Raw genomic sequence first — 9,285 nt, 5'->3', positions numbered from 1 at the left:
CTGTCCGGGACTCTGTCATCCAGCCAAGTCTCCCAGCTGTATTGGGATTCCGCTGCCAGCAGCGTTTTCATTATTTAGTCCGTTCGTAGCGGGTATGTACACGATCAACAAGATCAGTCCAAAACCGAAGATCAGTCCAAAGCAGAATGTTTGCAGAATGTTTGTAAACTAAGTCTATAAATTAAAAACATAAAATAACGCCACACTACAGGTCGCAACAGAGACGCTGCTAGCCGCCATTGTCTTAGTTACGTTCAACGTTACGTCACGTATGACGAAAGCGCGTAAGTGCAAGCCCACAGACACCCATAGAGAATGTATTGAAAGCTTTGAAATGTGAAAAAAATTGATTTTACATGACAGGCTATGAGAGACTTCTGGGCGATTTTCAACCTGACTGAAATCGCCCAAAAAACGGGCGGGGCCATTTGAAGCACGACTTTAGCCTGATTTGACATTTAGTGGCAGGCAGATCAGACGTGAACACTGATAACTGCTGTTGCCGTGATATAATTGATTAGAAAAAAAATCCCTTCCTTTTTCCCGTTTGGCAGTGCGTCGCCCATATCGCCCTTTTGAACAAGCCGTCCCTGTGTACGGCCCTCTTTGAGTTTTTCTTCTTTTTTTTTCGGGGGGAATGGATCAGCTTAATATTGCAGATAGATTGTATCTTCTATCAATGTAATTGTCTGCATCACTTCCAATCCCCCATGTTTTTTAATTTTTTTATATATATATTCCCCTTTATTACATTTCAACCCCACCATCCTTTCCCTACTTGGTGTAAATTAGTGAACAACAACGCCCAGGCCTCTACTTCCGGTCTATACTTACTATCTACACCTTATGGACAGAGTTAATTTTACAATAATTCTCTCTATATATATATACAGTCATGGCCAAAATTGTTGGCACCCCTGAAATTTTTCCAGAAAATGAAGTATTTCTCACAGAAAAGTATTGAAATTACACATGTTTTGCTATGCACATGTTTATTTCCTTTGTGTGTATTGGAATAACACAAAAAAAAACAGGAAAAAAGCAAATTTGACATAATTTCACACAAAACTAAAAAAATGGGCCGGACAAAGTTATTGGCACCCTTTCAAAATTGTGGATAAATAAGTTTGTTCCAAGCATGTGATGCTCCTTTAAACTCACCTGGGGCAAGTAACAGGTGTGGGCAATCTAAAAATCACACCTGAAAGCAGATAAAAAGGAGAGAAGTTGACTCAGTCTTTGCATTGTGTTTCTGTGTGTGCCACACTAAGCATGGAGAACAGAAAGAGGAAAAGAGAACTGTCTGAGGACTTGAGAACCAAAATTGTGGAAAAATATCAACAATCTCAAGGTTACAAGTCCATCTCCAGAGATCTAGATGTTCCTTTGTCCACAGTGCGCAACATGATCAAGAAGTTTGCAACCCATGGCACTGTAGCTAATCTCCCTGGACGTGGACGGAAGAGAAAAATTGATGAAAGGTTGCAACGCAGGATAGTCCGGATGGTGGATAAGCAGCCCCAAACAAGTTCCAAAGAAATTCAAGCTGTCCTGCAGGCTCAGGGTGCATCAGTGTCAGCGCGAACTATACGTCGAAATTTGAATGAAATGAAACGCTATGGCAGGAGACCCAGGAGGACCCCACTGCTGACACAGAGACATAAAAAAGCAAGACTACAGTTTGCCAAAATGTACATGAGTAAGCCAAATTCCTTCTGGGAGAACGTCTTATGGACAGATGAGACCAAGATAGAGCTTTTTGGTAAAGCACATCGTTCTACTGTTTACCGAAAATGTAATGAAGCCTTCAAAGAAAAGAACACAGTACCTACAGTCAAATATGGTGGAGGTTCAAAGATGTTTAGGGGTTGTTTTGCTGCCTCTGGCACTGGGTGCCTTGACTGTGTGCAAGGCATCATGAAATCTGAGGATTACCAAAGGATTTTGGGTCGCAATGTAGGGCCCAGTGTCAGAAAGCTGGGTTTGCGTCCGAGATCATGGGTCTTCCAGCAGGACAATGACCCCAAACATACTTCAAAAAGCACCCAGAAATGGATGGCAACAAAGCGCTGGAGAGTTCTGAAGTGGCCAGCAATGAGTCCAGATCTTAAACCCATTGAACACCTGTGGAGAGATCTTAAAATTGCTGTTGGGAAAAGGCACCCATCCAATATGAGAGACCTGGAGCAGTTTGCAAAAGAAGAGTGGTCCAAAATTCCGGGTGAGAGGTGTAAGAAGCTTATTGATGGTTATAGGAAGCGACTGATTTCAGTTATTTTTTCCAAAGGGTGTGCAACTAAATATTAAGTTAAGGGTGCCAATCATTTTGTCCGGCCCATTTTTTGAGTTTTGTGTGAAATTATGTCAAATTTGCTTTTTTCCTGTTTTTTTTGTGTTATTCCAATACACACAAAGGAAATAAACATGTGCATAGCAAAACATGTGTAATTTCAATACTTTTCTGTGAGAAATACTTCATTTTCTGGAAAAATTTCAGGGGTGCCAACAATTTTGGCCATGACTGTATATATATATATATATATATATATATATATATATATATATATATATATATATATATATATATATATATATATATATTATATATTTTTTTTTGCTCCTGAACTTCTTCTACTCTCAACCTCTCCGATCATTTTCATGATGTCCATCCGGTTTGCTTCTAAATGCCATATCTTTCTAACTGTGCTCTTTCCCAAAAGCTCCTAACATACAACCTATATACTTATTATGGACACAGTATGCTTACATTATTAGCTATCTTTGTTATTATTTGTTGTTATTTGTTATTAGTCCCATCCTTCAACTCTATTCAATACCTCCCATCTATCTCTTAACACCATCCATATAGGATTTCTATTTGCCATATATATTTCAACCCTACTGTGATGTTTTACAAAAGTTCTGAACCTTTCTATTCTCATTGCTTCTACAGATTGTGAATTAAAAATAAACATTTTTGCTAAAAGTATTATTATATTATTGATTGATTGACTATGACTTTTCAGATCACCCAGTAATGCTATCTGCAAGGTTAGTTCCAGGTACATATTGCAATCCTTTAGCCATTCCTGTACCTGTGTCCAAAAACAAGCAACAAATGGACAGAACCAAAACAAATGATCTAATGATTCTGTCTCTTCACAGCAAAATCTGCAGAGCTGGGAAGATTGTATCCCCCATATAAATAACATTATATTGGTAGCAAGAATTTTATATAATAATTTAAATTGAAAGATTCTAATTTTTGAATCCGGTGTCGTTTTGCGTGTCAGTTCATAAACACTATGCCATGGGATCGGTACGTCAAAGATCTCTTCCCAACTATTTTGCAATCTATATGGGACGGCTGTCAATCCTTTGGTCCTTAAGTGAAACTGATATATTTTTTTATTTATCACAGTTTTCCTTAACCAATTATGTTCTTTAATGCAAGGCCGACAGACAAGTTCCTTACTTTCTCCCCCTTCAACTTTCCTCTTCCACTTTTGCGGTAAGGCTGCAATTATTTGGTTGTAATTTTGGGTAGAGCAGAAATTTCCATATGTTTTTGTTAGCTGCATGTGCGACATAACTCCACCAGTCCTACCGATGATATCATTTACGAAGATTATACCTTTTTTAAACATTCTGTCAAAAAATAAAGGTTTTTTGTCAATTAGTATATTTGAATTTAACCACAATATTTGTTACATTATTTGAGTTGTTGCTGGTGCTGCTTTACTTTCTTGACCGTGTCATGTGACCTGCGCCTCCCCTTGTCACACTCCATTGAAGCAGCATCAGCTCTCACAACTCCTCTCTGATTGCTTCCAGTGTCACCAAAGTGCTGCCAATACACAATTAGTCCATCCCATCTGATATAGCAGTGGCTCCCTCATTGAACGTGGCTACTGCCATACTGGCAATGAGGCTTTTGCCCAAGAAGACAGTTTTGGGGCATCGCGACCATATTAGAGTTCAGACATTCATTTGCATTCTGGGTTCCTCCGTGCTACATTCTTTTGAGGACGTTATCATTTGACATCCTGTGATATACAGGTACCATTTTCTGTGCATCCTCTCAATTAAAGAATGTATGGCCTCCATGTTTTTTGTGACTGGGTGGATCTTCACCATTTTCTAGGGCTGGCTGGTACCAGCACCAATGTACACACCTATCCCGTAGTTGGAAGTGAATCCTCTCTTGTGCCAAGAGCCATCAAAGGATCCATGAATGTCTATGATGGCATCCTCATCCTCCTTCAGCAACTCTGCCATGTCTGGGTCTATATCTGCATATTCTAATTAGCTTTGCAGCACTCCCCATTGGCTGTTGCCCTCTCTGAATCTCTGCTACTAAAGTGGGGGAAAAAAGTACTTATTATGATGTCTGTCGACATTACAGTCATAACTGCAGGACTAAATATCAGCATGTTACCCTATGTACATATTAGCATATCAGCATGTTACCCTATGTACATATTAGCATATCAGCATGTTACCCTGTGTACATATTAGCATATCAGCATGTTACCCTATGTACATATTAGCATATCAGCATGTTACCCTATGTACATATTAGCATATCAGCATGTTACCCTATGTACATATTAGCATATCAGCATGTTACCCTATGTACATATTAGCATATCAGCATGTTACCCTATGTACATATTAGCATATCAGCATGTTACTGTCACGCCCTGGCTCTGGGGACACTGTTATGTTGAGCCAGGGTGTGTAATTCTATGTGTGTATTTCTATGTTGGCCTGAGTGACTCCCAATCAGAGGCAACGAGTGTCAGCTTGTTGTCTCTGATTGGGAGCCATATTTAACTGTCTGTCTTTCACTTTGTGTTTGTGGTTTCTTGTTCTATTTTGGTTTGTGTTAAACCGTAGACATCACGTTATCGTCTGTTGTTTTGTTCGTGTGTTCATTCATTAAATAATATGTTCACCTTCAACGCTGCGCATTGGTCTCTCCCTGACGATCGTGACAGAAGAAACCACCAGAACTGGACCAAGCAGCCTAGTGAGGAGCAGAGTGGGTGGACTTGGCAACAGTGGAGGCAGAGCTTCGACTGGGTCAAGCCGAATGAGGAGCTGAATGGCGGAGATTGGAAGCAGAAGAGCGAGAGTTGGGGGAGAATTATCGAGGCCTGGCCCACGGGGAGGAGTGACTCCCAGAAAATTTTTAGGGTGGGGCTCACGACGTCGGACCAGCAGGAGGCCACGATAGAGCGGCCCAGCGGGTTGCCAGAGGAGGCCGCCAGGTTACGGGGGCCACTGGTCGAAGAGGGGATGGAGGATGTAGAGGCACGGTGAGAGGTACTGGCGTGTGTTGCCAGTCCGGTCCGGCCCGTTCCAGATCCCTGTGTAGGGCCAGTGGTGTGTGTCCCCAGTACGGTCCGGTCCATTCCTGCTCCCCGCACCAAGTCTGTGGTGCGTTTCGTCAGCCCTGTCCGGCCCGTTCCTGCTCTCCGCACCAATTCTGTTGTGCGCGTCGCCAGCCCAGTCCGGCCCATTCCTGCTCCCCGCACCAAGTCTGTGGTTAGTTTCGTCAGCCCTGTCCGGCCCGTTCCTGCTCTCCGCACCAAGTCTGTGGTGCGTGTCGCCAGCCCAGTCCGGCCCATTCCTGCTCCCCGCACCAAGTCTGTGGTGCGTTTCGTCAGCCCTGTCCGGCCCGTTCCTGCTCTCCGCACCAAGTCTGTGGTGCGCATCGCCAGCCCAGTCCGGCCCATCCAAGCTCCCCGCACCAAGTCAGTGGTGCGCTTCGTCAGCCCGGTCCGGCCCGCTCCTGCTCCCCACACCAAGCCAGTGGTGTGCGTCGTCGGTCCGGCACGGCCCGTGCCTGTTCCACTGGTGCCTGGTCCGGCACCGGTCAGATGCGTTACGCCGGAGCTAGAGCAATCCGCTCCATCAGTGTGCAGTCCAGCTCCAGCCAGCGGGGCCAGACCGGACCAGGGGTACTTTGGGGGGTTGGAGAGGGAGTGGGGATCAGGCCCGGAGCCGGATCCGCCGCCAAGGCGGAGTGCCCACCCGGTCCCTCCCCTGTGGTATTTAGTTTGGCGCGGTCGGAGTCTGCGCCTTTAGGGGGGGGGTTACTGTCACGCCCTGGCTCTGGGGACACTGTTATGTTGAGCCAGGGTGTGTAATTCTATGTGTGTATTTCTATGTTGGCCTGAGTGACTCCCAATCAGAGGCAACGAGTGTCAGCTGGTTGTCTCTGATTGGGAGCCATATTTAACTGTCTGTCTTTCACTTTGTGTTTGTGGTTTCTTGTTCTATTTTGGTTTGTGTTAAACCGTAGACATCACGTTATCTTCTGTTGTTTTGTTCGTGTGTTCATTCATTAAATAATATGTTCACCTTCAACGCTGCGCATTGGTCTCTCCCTGACGATCGTGACAGTTACCCTATGTACATATTAGCATATCAGCATGCATTTACTTTATGTAAAGCTAATTTCTCAGTAATCACAGTTGGCTACTAAATATTATTTATCCACAGCAAGTCACCTGACAATAATGGGCTACTCTCCCTTTTTATTGACCTGTCACTCTCCTGTCATGTCTCTGATATGAGCTGAGACTCAGGGAAGGAATCCCTAGGACTTTGTTTATTTTCTTTAGAGCTGCATAACCAAGTCCAAGTTCGTGTGCTAGAAGAACCATCCTCACATTTATATCAAATGCCACATCTCCCCTGGAGCCCTCCTGCAGCCTGGAGGAAGTGTAAACACTCCTCCTAAATGCATCACGATCACCTTCTCAGGGTGCACATTCTATCATGACAGAATTACAGAATCCCTGGTTGGTGGAGGTCTATGGTGATTTTCAGTGCAGTGTTTAGACACTTAGGGCAAATCAAATCATGTACTAGTTGGTTTCTTTGTGACATGTGGAATAAAAGCCACTGATGGCTGGCTGTCTGTCTGTCTGTCTGTCTGTCTGCTGTCTGGTTGATCGCTGCTAGCTGTCATCTTCATCTCAACTAATGTGCGTCTCGACGCGCTGCTGCCGGCCTCCTCCTTTTCCTCCTCTACCTGTACTGCCACTGCCTGGATCGGATGATCAGGCTCATGTTTTCATTCATTCACTGCTTTTCTCGCATTGGCTAACTGAGATCGCCTTTTTTTATTCACATACTGTAGGTATATTCTTCAAGATTTTTCTAATTTTTTCTCTCTTTACGTGGATTCTTCACGGGAGATGTTTTCAAACAAGGAAGCTCTGTGCGGCACTTGAGGCCTTTTAACCAATCAGGTTGCCGGAAAGTGCCATTTAATGTCAGTAACCAATCAAGTTGCCGGAAAGTGCCATTAAATGTCAGTAACCAATCGGGTGTCAGTAAATGCCTCCTCTTTCAGCATCACGTTACAAAGGATATCGCCATGTATGGACTAGTAACGATCTGCTCCGGAAAACAAGCTGTTGAATTATATATGATTCAACATGGAGAGTTTGAAAAATAGCGGTTGGATTACATATGATTCAACAAGGAGAGTTTGAAAAATAGCGGTTGAATTATATATGATTCAACATGGAGAGTTTGAAAAATAGCGGTTGAATTATATATGATTCAACATGGAGAGTTTGAAAAATAGCTGTTGAATTATATATGATTCAACATGGAGAGTTTGAAAAATAGCTGTTGAATTTTATATGATTCAACATGGAGAGTTTGAAAAATAGCGGTTGAATTATATATGATTCAACATGGAGAGTTAGAAAAATAGCGGTTGAAATTCTACATGAAACATGCTAACAAAAACGACATTTATGCTAGGTGTAGTTGACGGAGTTGGGATAAAATGATACAAATCAAGTATTTATATACATTATTGCCGATGTAATTGTACATTTTATGAAAGTATGGAAGTTATAGTTCCAAAATATCCCAAAATCGGAACATTGACAGATGGAAGCAAAATCATAATTTTTGCCTGTGGTGCCTGGCCTTAATATTTTACAATTGGTTTCGATTTATAATGTCCAATTATCAAATGGGCATGAACAGGGTCAGGGGAACAGCTCGACTAGTGAATGGAGGCTGCTTTCCTGCCTGTTGGTTTTTAGTTTTTCAATCATATGCTGTGTATACTCTGGTTATTTCACTCCAAAAATCCACCACTGTTTGAGGAGCATGCAGCCTCTCGCTGCCCGACAGGTGATATTCCGCCCAAACTCTGTATGCCATGGGCTCTCCAACCCTGTTCCTGCAGCTACCCAGTGCTTCATTTGGGAAACCAGGTGGAATCTGTTTTAGATCATCAATAGTAACATGTTTTCACAAGGAAACATATTTCACTAAACTGTTGACAGCCCTTCTCTCTGCGCGCTCAAAAAATGAATGAAGGATAGAGGGGAGGAGATGGAAACGCACGGTGGTGAGATATTCTGTAGCTAAAGGTAATATGTCATCCTATTAATTATGAACATATTTGTTTTCTTCCTATTACTAGACTATATTAAAATCTAATTCTGTAAACCGGAAGGCTAACTCTGTAAGCTGCCCTGCACAATCAATGAACCAACAGCATCGCCTGGGCCTATACGTTCTCTCCCAGACTCATGGATAGGAAGTGTGGAGTGTAACATAAGGTAACCAGTCCATCCAGTATGTATAATAATACAGTCATCACTCAAAGGACATTACTAGAATGTGTTTAATTGTGGAGTCAAGGCTAGACCAATTATGTACCGAAGACATCTTCAATCTTTTTTCAGTTTTTAATGTTTTTCTGCCGTGTGTAATATGCGGTAGGCCATGTATTGGATAATGGCAAAATCATTATTTTATCATTAGTTTTTTTCGGGCTTGGTCTCATATATAGCCTATGTGTATACATAATATACATCATCCACAACAACCATGTTTTTAACTCAGTTTCAACCTGTTGAACTTCTTTCTTCAAATGGATCAATCACAGTGATGTGAGTTTTAAAAGCACCATACTGTTATGATAATAAATGTTTGATGTGATTTGTTTGTGCGGTCCTCTGTAGCTCAATTGGTAGAGCATGGCGCTTGTAACGCCAGGGTAGTGGGTTCGATACCCGGGACCACCCATATGTAAAATATATATATATATATATATGTGCACATGACTGTAAGTTGCTTTGGATAAAAGCGTCTGCTAAATGGCATATTTAAGTTTTGTTGTGTGAGAGAGAGAGTCTTGGTTTGAAGTTGTTGAGTGGTTTTTGGCAATACACTGTAGATGTATGTGTTCCTGAGTAGAGAGTGTTCCAGGGTAGAGAGTGTTCCAGAGTAGAGAGTGTT

This window comes from Coregonus lavaretus, assembly GCF_964263955.1.
Source record: "Coregonus lavaretus genome assembly, contig: HAP1_SCAFFOLD_487, whole genome shotgun sequence".
In the NCBI taxonomy this organism is placed as follows: Eukaryota; Metazoa; Chordata; class Actinopteri; order Salmoniformes; family Salmonidae; genus Coregonus; species Coregonus lavaretus.
The sequence above is the reverse complement of the archived record's forward strand: the minus strand, read 5'-3'. Positions refer to the sequence as shown.